This window comes from Gekko japonicus, unplaced genomic scaffold (genome assembly GCF_001447785.1).
Source record: "Gekko japonicus isolate JY-2015 unplaced genomic scaffold, Gekko_japonicus_V1.1 scaffold986, whole genome shotgun sequence".
Taxonomy (NCBI): Eukaryota; Metazoa; Chordata; class Lepidosauria; order Squamata; family Gekkonidae; genus Gekko; species Gekko japonicus.
Window position 1 is genome coordinate 107,136 of NW_015164700.1, and position 12,452 is coordinate 119,587.

Sequence of the window (12,452 nt, forward strand, 5' to 3'; positions counted from 1 at the left end):
TGAGATTTGATAGTACATATAGGCATCCAAATACAGTTGTTAAGTTCGACTCATACTTGTGTACATTTAATAATCTAGGTACAAAACACTCTATAGTGAAAAACAACAACAATCTGTGTCAGAACAATACATACTATAGAACAAAGGAAAGTTTAAAAAAATGCCCAATGACATTTTCCAGGTCTGTGTAAATAGATCACGAGGTCCCGGATGTATTACGTCCTTTGTTGTGTCAATCTGTGTCAGAACAATACATACTACAGAACAAAGGAAAGTAAAAAAAAAATGTCCAATGAAATTTTCCGGGTCTGTGTAAATAGATCACGAGGTCCCGGATGTATTACGTCCTTTGTTCTGTCCTAAAAGACATCTCTCTCCACAAGTACAAAAACTGTAAATCTTCTCCACATCTTTTGTTCTAATTTGTTCTAATTGGAAGCCACTAGAAATTTTTATTAAGCAGGCATATCCTATATATATAATTCCCTTATGTATTGGCCATTTCCAGCTCTCCCATTGGCTGTGCAATGCACTCTGTCAGCCATTGGCCCATCAACCGCCACTCAAGAGTACTCGTGTGCCATTGGCTGGGTGCTGGGTCAACTCCTCTCCCCCACCCACTGCCAGCCTGGACACTCTTCTCTCACAGAATAAACTGCCAAACGGCTGTCTCTCCTGATGAAGACACTTCTGCTTGGCTCCTGTGGGACTAACTTTTCCCTCAGTGGCTGTTGCTAGGCAACCATGCTTGGTTCTGCCAGTAAAAAGGCAAAGGCAGGAGGCACTTTTCAGGCCTTTGTGGGGAACTCATTGGGACTAGTTCTGACTAGGGTTGCCCACTCCAGGTCGGGAAATTCCTGGATATTCTGTGGTGAAGTCTAAGGAAGCCAGAGTTTGGGGAGGGAGGGGCCTCAGCTGAATAGAATGCCATAGAGCCCACCCTCCAAAGCAGTTATTTTGTCTAGGGGGAGAGAGATTTGTTGTCTGGAGTTCAGTTGTGATACCCAACAATCTTCAGGTTTCATCTGAAGGTTGGCTACCCTAGGCATAGCAGTTCGCGCTTCAGAGAAGGGTCTGCCAAACCCAGGTTCTTGCTGTGGAAGTTGAGAGGGTGATGTCAGACCAATCACAGACTTTCAGCCTAACCTACCTCACAGGGCTGTTGTGCAGATCAAAAGGAGAAGAGGAGAATGATGTAAGCTGCTTTGGTCTCCACTGCAGAAAAAGACTGTACTTTTCCTCCTGGGGAACCACTGCTGCCAATCTCCAGATTAGGACTGGAGATAAACTGCTCTCCAGATGGCAGAGATCAGCTCCCCTGGAAAAAACAGCTGCTTTGCAGGATGGGCTGTGTGTCATTATACCCTGCTGAGGTCACTTTCCTCCTGCTTGGGTCCCCACTGCGGAGCAAGACTGTAGTTTTTCTAGGCAGAGGCTACAGGGAGGGGAAAAGAGATGGAAACATGAAGTCAGAGGGGCAGATAACGGTATGTTGGTAGTTGGCTGGGAACGAAATAGGGTTGCCACCTCCAGGTTGGGAAATCCCTGGAGTGGAGCCTGGAGAGAGTAGGGTTTGAGGAGTGGTGGGACCTCAGACAGGTATAAAGCCATAGACTCCACCCTCCAACCAGCCATTTCCTCCTGGGGAACCATTGTTGCCAATCTCCAGGGGAGGGCTGGAGATCCCTCAGAATTACAACTGCTCTTCAGATGGCAGAGATCAGTTTCCCTGGAGAAAACAGTAAGCTCCGTGTCATTACACCCTGCTGAGGTCACCACAGCACCTGCCCATAGCCTCTTCTAGAGCTCGTTGTATTTATTTCCGTGACGGGCCTTATTCCTAGTAGCTTAATATTCTAAGTAGGAGGAAAACCTTGACATCCAAAGTGAAAGCTGCTAACAAAAATGCCACGGATCATCAGGATATTCTTATCTCCAGAGCATAATGCCCTTCAGGAGGTATATAGGGAGAAGTGGTCCCAAAGATAAACCAGCCCCAGACTGTTTAGGGCCTTGAAGGTTGGTACTAAAACCTTGAACCTGATCTGGTACTCAACTTAGAGCCAGTGCGTTTCTTTTCTGGCCATTGAAACAAAGTTTGGGTCCAGTGGCACCTTTAAGACCAAACTCTGTTCTTCTGCTTCAGACCAACATGGCTACCCACCTAAATCCATTTTCTGGCCATTATTTTTATTCATTTTATTTCATAATTATTATTGAAAATAATTTTGCCATATAGAGGAGGGGCCCAGCCTAGCCCGATCTCATCAGATCTCAGAAACTAAGCAGGGGCTGATGCAGATGCAGGCAATTCTGGGCTCACTGGGTCATCACCAGGACTATTTTCACCACAAGGAGGGCCACTAAATCTGTATCTCTCATGAGGGAGATTGAACAGAACACGGAGAAAACATATGTTGCCCAGTCCATGTGCTTCACCCAATATTCTACCCATCTTGATTTGCTGGGTATGATACGAAGCCAAAGCACTCAATCATGTTGCTGTGACTGGTGGAAGCAGTTCCGACATACACAATCATCTTCTCTCTCCATACAGGAGATAGAGCAAAACCAATATAAGACAGCTCACAAAGAATTGCACAGCCACTCTTATCGTTACTTCACAGTGCCAATTAAGATTTAGTTAAACAGAATGCAATTACATTGTCATGGATAAAAGGGATAGCAGTAATTAAAAATGAGTATTTCCCCTTAGGAATGGTTATTATTTCCAGCTGTTCGTTCTCCTTTCTCCATCCTTGATCCCTTTTATGATGTGAGGCTAAGTGGGGGAGGGGGTTCTGAACATGGGCTGGTTGATTACAAGAGGTCTTAATTTTTTTTAAAAAAATTGCATAATGACCTTTTTGTCCTCCGCTTCCTCTCAGAAGGGCTGGATCTGCCGTGGTCATCATCAGTGGATGGCGGTATGTGGGGAAGGAAGAGAACGTCATTGCATGTGGGTTATTTTCCATGCTAGCAAATCACTTCTGGTGCAGCAGGCTACCCCCTTCCAGCATACCGGTAAGGTGATTTGAGAGGCAGGGGCTCCTTATGGAGGCTTATATGCACAGACACCCAACCCATGTGATTCATTTCTCTTTAGAACAGAGAGAAAGCCCAGGCAGGTAAGTTGCTGTCCAGCAGGACCACCCCTTGCATTAGTCTCTGCAGTGAAAGAAGGAAGCACACCCACTCCTCCACTATGTGGAGGGGGTTACTGTCTGGGTAACTCTGGTTCTGGAACAGCTGCTGCATCAGGATCAAAGTATTCTCCTTTATGGAGAATTTTAGGCTAAATGACCTTGGCCTCACTTCTAGTTCTAAAGGCTGATTCATACAGCTATGCTTATCATTTGATGACTCATGGCTGACAGTGAAGTCCTAAGCAGAGTTATACCCTTTGAAGCCCACTGACTTAGAATGGTGTAACTCTGCTTAGGATCACACTGTAAACTGCCTCCCTGAGGAAGTATCTTCTTACTGCTGACTGAGTTGACATGAAAGCTCCATTCGATCTGTGATGATTCCACACATGCAAAACACCACCTGATGGAGTAGATGCAGGAGTAGATGCATGTGTGAACTCACCACAAGACTCTGTGATTCTGCTAGATACATGGGAATAAACCATGTGACAGAATTCAACCCTCCCCCCCAGCTATGACTTGCAGTAAGCAACCAGAAAAGAGAAGCACAATCCTAATGCCTCCCTCCTCCAACCTTTCCCTAATCAATAGGCTTTTTCTTCTGTGGTTTTTATATAACAAAATGTCTGTCACTGTACTCCAGTGCCTCATTTATGCAAAGGTGTTTCTGTAATTTTTCAGCGGGTTGCAAGCACAGGACGAGTTAAAACATCAGGAAAGGCAATGACTTTCGAATCAAAGTTTCAAAAAGTTGACATAGGAATTTGTGTCCCATTGTTGTGTAATGACGATGGGTGGAGGGAGGATGGGAGGGGTTGGAGGGAGGATGGGAGGGGTTTGTATGATGAGGGGCGGTGTTGGGAGGAAAAAGGTTGCAGGAAACCACTCCCAAGGCTGTAATGTGAAAATGAAAGCCCCGGAGCAGGCTGACTTGAAATGCTTTAAATGTGAAATTGACAAAAATGCTCCGGGGCAGGAAATTCCGGTGGAAACCAGGCACAAGTGCCTCGTGAGAAATCAGCCATTGTGTTGATGTGAAAGGACAGTTACATGTAGTTAGTCGTGGGTCTGCCTCACTCTGGGGGTGATTTCTCACGGGACTTTGGCCCGCGGTGAACCTTCTCTTTCCTCCGGAGCATCTCGTCAATTTCACACTATTTGTCTCGATGCTTCCTTTTGGCCCGGAGTTTCTTCCATTTGCTCCGCATCAGCTGTGATCCTCAAATCCCAGGATTATCCGTTTGCTTCGCGGTGATTGAGCCCTCCCACCTTCCCCCTGTTGTTTGAAATACTTTTCTCTAGTCCTTCTCCAATACCAGAGTGAGACAAGGCAGGGGAGAGGGGACACCAGATACCTTTACACACACACATGCTCCTTCTCCTAAAATTTAATATCCCCACCCCATTTCAGAAATGAATGTATCTCTCTAGGCAAACTTATACCATTCTTCTTCCATGGAGATTAGGTTGGTATATTTCATTCTCTCCCCCATTTTATTTTTACAGAACCCTGTGAGGAACATTATTGTTTGCACATGTGACCACCCCATTACATCTACTTTGGCTCTAAGGTCAGGGGTCAGCAACCTTATAGAATTAAAGAGCCAAACTACATCAAAATTCCCCACATGAGATCAACAAAGAGCCACTATAAGAAAGTCCATTTGCCCAAAAACATGAAACTTAAAATTATTAATAACTGACATATTGAATAAATAAAGCATAAATTTATACCATAATAATTTTGTTCTGAGTGGGGTGCCAGCCTCCAGGTGGGACCTGGGGATCCCCTGGATACCAGCTCATCTCCAGATTACAGAGATCAGTTCTCCTGAAGAAAATGGCTGCTTTGGAGGGTGGACTTTGTGGCATTGTACCCTACTGAGGTCCCTGTCCTACCCAGGCTCCATCCCCAAATCGTCAGGAGTTTCTCAGCCTGGATCTGGCAGCTCTACCCCCCCCATCCCCCACTGGTACCAGGGGGGACCTGGCAACCCTAGCAGACCATCACCCTCAGTCAGGGGTCATTTCCTGCAGGAGTGCACAGGAGCGGAGCTCTGGCAGTAAAGAGCCCAGGGGGCGGGCACATACAACAAGCCCCACCCCCTGCTCCCAGCAGCCTTCAGTCAGAGCAAGAAGCAGCCCGGTAAGTTGCAGAGCCCCCCCCGGCCCCCCTGGCCCAAAACAGTCCAGTGGCACCTTTAAGACCAAGTTTTATTCAGGTACAAGCTCTCCCTCCTCTGCGAGGACAGATCTACATGCCCCCCCCCCAATAGCTAGCAATCCAAAACAGTCCCGTGGAGCCTGAGCGGTGGGTGTTGCCTTCTGACACACTTCCAATGATGTCAGGGGTGTGTGGCCTATGCAAATGAGTTATGCTAATGAGCTCCAGCACCTCTTTTTCTACGAAAGGACCCCTGCCCTCAGTGAAGTCTGTGCAGTTCGAACACTGGTTGTTGTGTGTCCTCTAAGGAAGTGGCACAAACAATGTCTCAAAATAAGTAGCACCGTGTGGCAGATTACCCAGCAAAGAACCGACTGGCAGGGCAGGGCAAGCCCTTGGACCTGGCAGCAAGGCTCACCTTGTCTCATGGTGAGATAAGGGGCAGGAAGGGGTGGACAGGATAGCCTCAGCAACAGGGCAGCCTTGGCAGCCTACCCCAGAGAATGTCAAAAGGTGTGGAGGAAGTGAGCAATCCTAGAGGTGAGAGACCAATGGCACTCTAGACCCAGGCGTTTTAAGGCAGGTTGCAGATGTGGAGAGCAGGAAACAGAGAAGAAGAGGGTGGAGCTCAGCTCAAGGGCAAGATGGGTAGCTTTAGCTTTGAAAAGGGAGGAAGGGGAAATGGGAGGAGGCAGGCTGGGGGAAGAAGGAGGGAGGAGGAGAAGGTCTTGGGGCTCTTCTACTACATAACAGAGGCTGTGGTCACACAGAGCATTAGCCACGCTACAGAGACGGAAGATTGGCAGATTTTCCGGGCGCGATCAAACCGCAACATCTGGGAAGCGTAGAGCTCCCGTGGCTAACCCGAGGCTTCCCGCTGAAGATGCGCCGTAAAAAACTAGTACCTCCGAGGTACTAGTTTCTGGAAACCGCAGGGCAAGGGCGGGCGTCTGATCACGTTTCCGGTGGTAGCTCGTGGCATCCAGCGCCCGCCAATGTCCCATCGCAAACAAGTTTTTTTTCCCCCAAGTCTCCACAGGATGCTCACAAGCACCCAGCGGCGCATGCGCACACTTCGGTTAAAAACAACAACACAACCCCCGCCGCATCGCTTCTTTGCTGCACCACAGGATTGACGTATGATCAGCACCTCCCCCCGAACCACGGGCCGTCGGTGGGACGTTTGATCCGGCGGCCACGCAGTAGTTCGCTCCGGGGAAAACAGCCATGCCTGCCCACCGCAATATCCGGCCCGTGTGCCCGGGGCCATAGTAGAATCCTGAGGAGGGTGAAGTGATGCACATGCTGAGGTGTGTGGATCAATTAATAAAACAGCCAGCACAAGGAAATAGTGACTGGGCTGGTAATTTCAAGGCCTCGTGTACTCCAGGTGTGATGTTTCCCTGCACTCAGAGAGCACTACACACAGGTTAAGCACAGTGCCCAATCCCCATCAAATAGTCCCTCCTGGCCCAGTAAGAACCCCCTCCTCAGCTGTCTCCCTACTTCTTTTATACTTCCCTTCCTCTGCCTTGTCAGGCCTCTGCCCTCACTTCCTCCTTCCCGTCCTAGTTGTGGAGTTTAAGGATTTCTAGATTCTCTGGCCCTTCAGGATGCTCACAGGCACCCACCATTTTAAGAGTGGCCAGGCCAAATGTGGGCACAATATAGGACATTCCACACTAGAAATGGCTTCCTCACTTCTTGGCATCACTGCTCACCAGGGCTATTTTTGGGCAGGAACGCACAGGAACGGAGTCCCGGCTGGCTCCTGAGTTGGCCACACCCAGCAGGAACTCATTAGCATAATAGGCCACACCTCACAGCAGAAACGCATTAGGATTGGCTACGTTAGGGGTGTGTGGCCTAACATGCAAAGGAGGTCTTGCTACAAAAAAAGGCCCTGGGTTTTGACAACAAACAAGGTAAACAGAATAAGAAGCAATAAGGTGGGTGTGTCTGGATGACCACACTTCTGCAAACATGGGGTGTGTGGCCTAATATGCTAATGAGCTGTGCTGTCAGGGGTCTAATGAATTTCTGCCGTTGGGTGTGGCCTATTATGCTAATGAGTTCCTGCTGGGCTTTTTCTACAAAAAAAGCCCTGCTGCTCACCATCTAAAACTCCCATGACAACCTGAAATTATCTCCTGCTTTGCTGACACCATCTGCTACCTGTGGCAGTGAGAAGGACATGTTTACCCAGAAGCTGAGAATTCTGTGTGCTCCCAGAGTGATATTTGGTTCCATGATAAGCCACATTTGGCTCGCAAGTCATAGGTTGCTGATCCTGGCCCAAGGTGATATGAAAGTTTCACCTTTGATGTTTCACTCCTAGTTGTCAAGTTTGCATGCCACAACTCCAATTCACAGTCACAAAGTACTGAACATGCTTGTGCAAATCGATTCCTAGGCCATAGTGGAAAAGTTGTATTCCTTAGGTGTCTAAAGCTGCCACAAGCCTTATCATAGCTTGCTCCTGGACCATGCAAGGCTAGTATTCTATCCAATATAAATATAGCATGGACAGCTCAGACAGGTAGTTCTATGGTATGCAAGCGTCTTGTCTTATCAGAACATCAGAATCTACTTGTTGATAGACTGGTGTAAATCTTGTGTAATCCCAAAGAATTCAGTTACATAGTTATCTACTGAATTTTAAAAAGTGTGATGAAGGGAAGGGGGGAAAGCGCTGGCAAGGCTCTAAATGGTTGTACCTTTTATTTAAATATTTATCTTGTTCAAATTTGACTTAAAATCTATAAGTAATTAGATATTGTACTAGCTACATTTCTCTTCTCTCTCTCTCTTTGCAAAGTGCTTCCCTTAATTTCTTATTCAGCCTCTGAGTTAAAACTCTAAAATCATTCTAGTCACACCAGGCATCAAAGGTCTACATGGTTGGGGAGGGGGGAGTTAAATGCCTTTAATATATTTGAGATTTGCAAAGATATTTGAGGATTTGCTAAGGGATTCAGTGTAGGATGAAGAAAGAGTTTTTGCAAGCAAGTAGAATAACTTTTGGCTACAGCTCAAAGGCAAGTATGCATCCGAGTACACAGAGATTATTTAGATGTGAGCTCCAAATAATCATTGTGATTCAATGACTGCTTTTCTTTCTTTTTTAGTCTTAGGTTGAAACTAGTTCAAAGGAAGAAAAAACAGTCACCTCTCCTTCTCCTTTCTAGCTGGGAAATGAATATCAGCACCGCAAGTCTCAGTCTAAAAAGAAAATACTTTTCCTAATTACCTGGCATCAAACACGATTAACTAAGGCCAGAATTATAAAGTGACTTGGGGGGATTAGTAATCTCTATGTACTCGGATGCGTACTTACTTTTAGCTGTAGCCAAAAGGTATTCTTTTTGTTGTTCAGTCGCACAGTCGAGTCCGACTCTTCGCGACCCCATGGACCAGATCCTGCCAGGCCTTCCTGTCTTCCGCCGTCCTCTGAAGTTGGCTCAATTTCATGTTCGTTGCATCTATGACACTGTCTAACCATCTCATCCTTTCCCGTCCCCGTCTTCTTTGACCTTCAATCTTTCCCAGCATCAGGGTCTTCTCCAGTGAGTGCTCCCTTCTCATTGGGTGGCCAAAGTATTTGAGCTTCAGTTTCATTATCTGGCCTTCCAGGGAACAGTCAGGGTTGATTTCTTTTAGGATTGACTGATTTGATCTTCTTGCAGTCCAAGGGACTCTCAAGAGTCTTCTCCAGCACCATAGTTCAAAAGAATCTATTCTTCGGCGCTCGGCCTTCCTTATAGTCCAACCCTCGCAGCCATACATGACTACTGGGAATACCATTGCTTTGACCATGCGGACTTTTGTTGGCAGGGTGATGTCTCTACTTTTTATCATGCTGTTTAGGTTCACCATCACTTTCCTCCCAAGGAGCAGGCGTCTTTTAATTTCATGGCTGCTGTCACAATCTGCGGTACTTGCTTTCAAAAACCCTTTCTTCATCCTACACTGAATCCCTTAGCAAAAATCAGTATTTTTCAGATTCAGGTATATTGGACACTTTTTGGTATAACCCTTTTGCACCATACACAGATTTTCAGATTTGGGTATACTGGACAGATTTGGGTATATTGGACACTTTCATCACTAGTCTAGAATATAGGGGAGGAGACAAATGGGAAGGAGGGGAAAGACAGGAAAGGCTCCTTTGGATCTGGCCAAGAGAACAGGGTCAGTCACTCTGTCAAGGTCATTTCAATGGAATACAGAAGAAAGAACCCTGATTCTAGGTGGGGGTCAAGAGAGAAGTTAGAGAGTCAAGACAGTAGACATAAGGAACATGCCCCAGAAGCCTGAAACTGAAAGAAAGAGGGCTATTCAATGGTTACCAGGGTTTACTCTCCTACATCAGAATGATGCCATGATCCAGTGAAGCTGATCCACATGGATAAAGGAACCTCCATGAGTGCCAAAGGCAGATACAGATACCTATTTGAATGTACATCCATGCTATGGCCTCGGTCACACAGGGGGAAAAGGCGAGGCCAAAGCGCAGCTTTTCTGAGCCGCATCAAAATAGACGCATGGTGGCGGGATCAGATAGGTTCCCCGAGCCACCATGCAGTTGCTCCCCAGCATGATCAGATGCCGAGGAGGAAGCCACGGAATGGAGAGCAAGGCAGCTGGCTGCGCATGTACGTGCATGCGCAGTTTGGCCGGGAGCCTCGAATGCTGTGGGAGACGGGCACGTCGGTGATCCCACGGCCGCCCTTGCTGCAGAGTTTCAGGTAGGTAGTACTCTTTTCTAGGGGTTTTTTTGATGCGTGATTTCGCCCGGAAAAGACGGATTGGGGACGGGTGTGCTCCGCTTCCCAGATGTTGCGGTGTGATTGCACCTGTTTGATGCGCCCCTGATCCGTCCCTCTTGCGGGGAAAAAACTTCCCGTGTGACCGGGGCCTATGAAGAGCATCTGGGCCTTTCAGAAGACCCAGATGTATCTTTTTATGCAGGTGTACATTCCCATCTGAGATTATTAGCATTTCCATATCGGGACCATTATTTTTCTAGAATGGGCCATTAAACTATAGTCATATAAGACACCACTGAGCAGTGACCAGCAGGTTAAGCCTCTTCCCCAAGGAGTCCTCTTTTGTTGTTAAACTCTTCTCTTTGTTTATTATGGTGAGTCACATTCCATTTCTCCTTCACATTCTGCAGCTATGGCCAAAAGCCCACACTGCCCAGCCCAAGTGCTGCTACTAGACTCGCTGTCATGCAATAAGTATTATTCATGTGCCTAAAAGGCTGTTTGATCAGGATCACAAAAGTGGCAGGTTTTCTGGGCAAGACTATAAATCGCTCCTCTTGCTCTGTAGCTTCTTCTGTAACACACAAAGACAGGCTCCTACAGCAAGGCCAGGGGAGGACACAGTGAACGGCTGGAGAAAGATGTTTATTTCACTCAACCTTAAAATACAGAATATCTATTTGCAGTGTACTAGCTCTTGAGCAGAGAGGGTAAGGGAGAGAGAGAAGTGACAGAAACACGTCAAGGTTTGTTACAATCAGCAATACAATATGCAGGAAAAGGCAAGGTACATTGTTCAGTTACCTGAAATGCAGTTCTGGCATTCTGTATCCATATGTATGCTGCATCACTTTTAGGTTCATGCCTATTCTTATGATGCCTTCATGTCTTTCCATCTTCTGTACTGGAATATGTAAAAATAATACTTCCTATGTTGTTTTTTTCAAGTTGCTCCTAGACATTTAGTGCCTCACGCTATCACAACCCTTCCTCCCAACTATGGGTGACACCTCCAGCACCCCATGACATGGATAACCTGATAGAAACAAATAGAATTCACAGAGGACATAACAATTAGAAGTCCAATTTTTGGTCAATGTCAAAAAAGGCATGCAGGCCACCCATCCATTTCACCGGAAACTCCACAGGCATTGTAGAACTAACTTATTTGGGACCACTCATCATATCTATAGATTTATTCATTTATTGTATTTTACTGTATTTTGCAAAATTTCTACCTTTCCTTTCTGTCTTCACAAGGGCAACAGAGGTGGCTAACATGTACAATAAAATCACATTGTAAAACCATTAAAACCAATAAACACGACATCATTAAAACAATTAAAACCAGAGTTGAAGTAAATATAAAAACAACAAAACATTGGACAGAAAAGAGGGATTGGTGAGGGAATGCCACATGAAACAAATCTTCCACATTTATTCCACAGACAAGTAGCCAAACTAATACATGGCAAGAAAATATCAAGTAACATTGTTGTATGTAGCAAAATTAGTTTTTGGGAAATATTTGACCTCACAGTGTGTCAGATATGATTGCACTCAATCAGTTTGCACTGGAAATCTTCACTACTGCATCTTGCTAATTCACAATGCATAATTTGCACTAGCTAATTGGCAATTCCTGTCTTCATAATTCATGACTTTGCAATTCATAATTCATCATTTTATGAATCCTCAATGGTATAATGAGAATGTTAGAGAATATTTACATATTTTAATATTTGTTATATGATTTGTATGGCCAGGCCAGTGTCCACGAGGACCAGAAAATGTTCCTCCCTCTGATTACAGAAAAGGTTTTTTAAAAAAAAAAATCTGAAAGCTAGAAGTCCTTCTGCACTGTTTCAAATCAAAAAAGTTCTTCAGTTAAAGACAATCTCACAATTAGGGAGTTATTTAGGTTTGCCATCCTCCAAGAGGGGCATGGAGTTCTCCTGAAATTACGAGTTATCTCCAGACTACACAGACCAGTTCTCCTGGAGGATGGGACACTGTTGGAAGAAGAAGAAGAAGAGAAGAGATTGGATTTATACCCCGCCCTTCACTACCCAAAGGTGTCTCAGAGAGGCTTACAAACTCCTTTCACTTCCCCTCCCCACAACAGACACCCTGTGAGGTAGGTGGAGCTGAGAGAGCTCTTGACAGCAAGGACAGCTCTTATCAGAACTATGGCTTGCCCAAGGTCATCCAGCCAGGTGGAAGTGGAGGAGTGGGGAATCAAACCCGGTTCTTTCAGATTAGAGTCCACGCACTTAACCCACTACACCAAACTGGAAGGCAGGCTGTATGGCATCACATCTCTGCTGAGCTCCCTCCACACCCAAGACTCTGCCTTCCCCAAGCACCGCC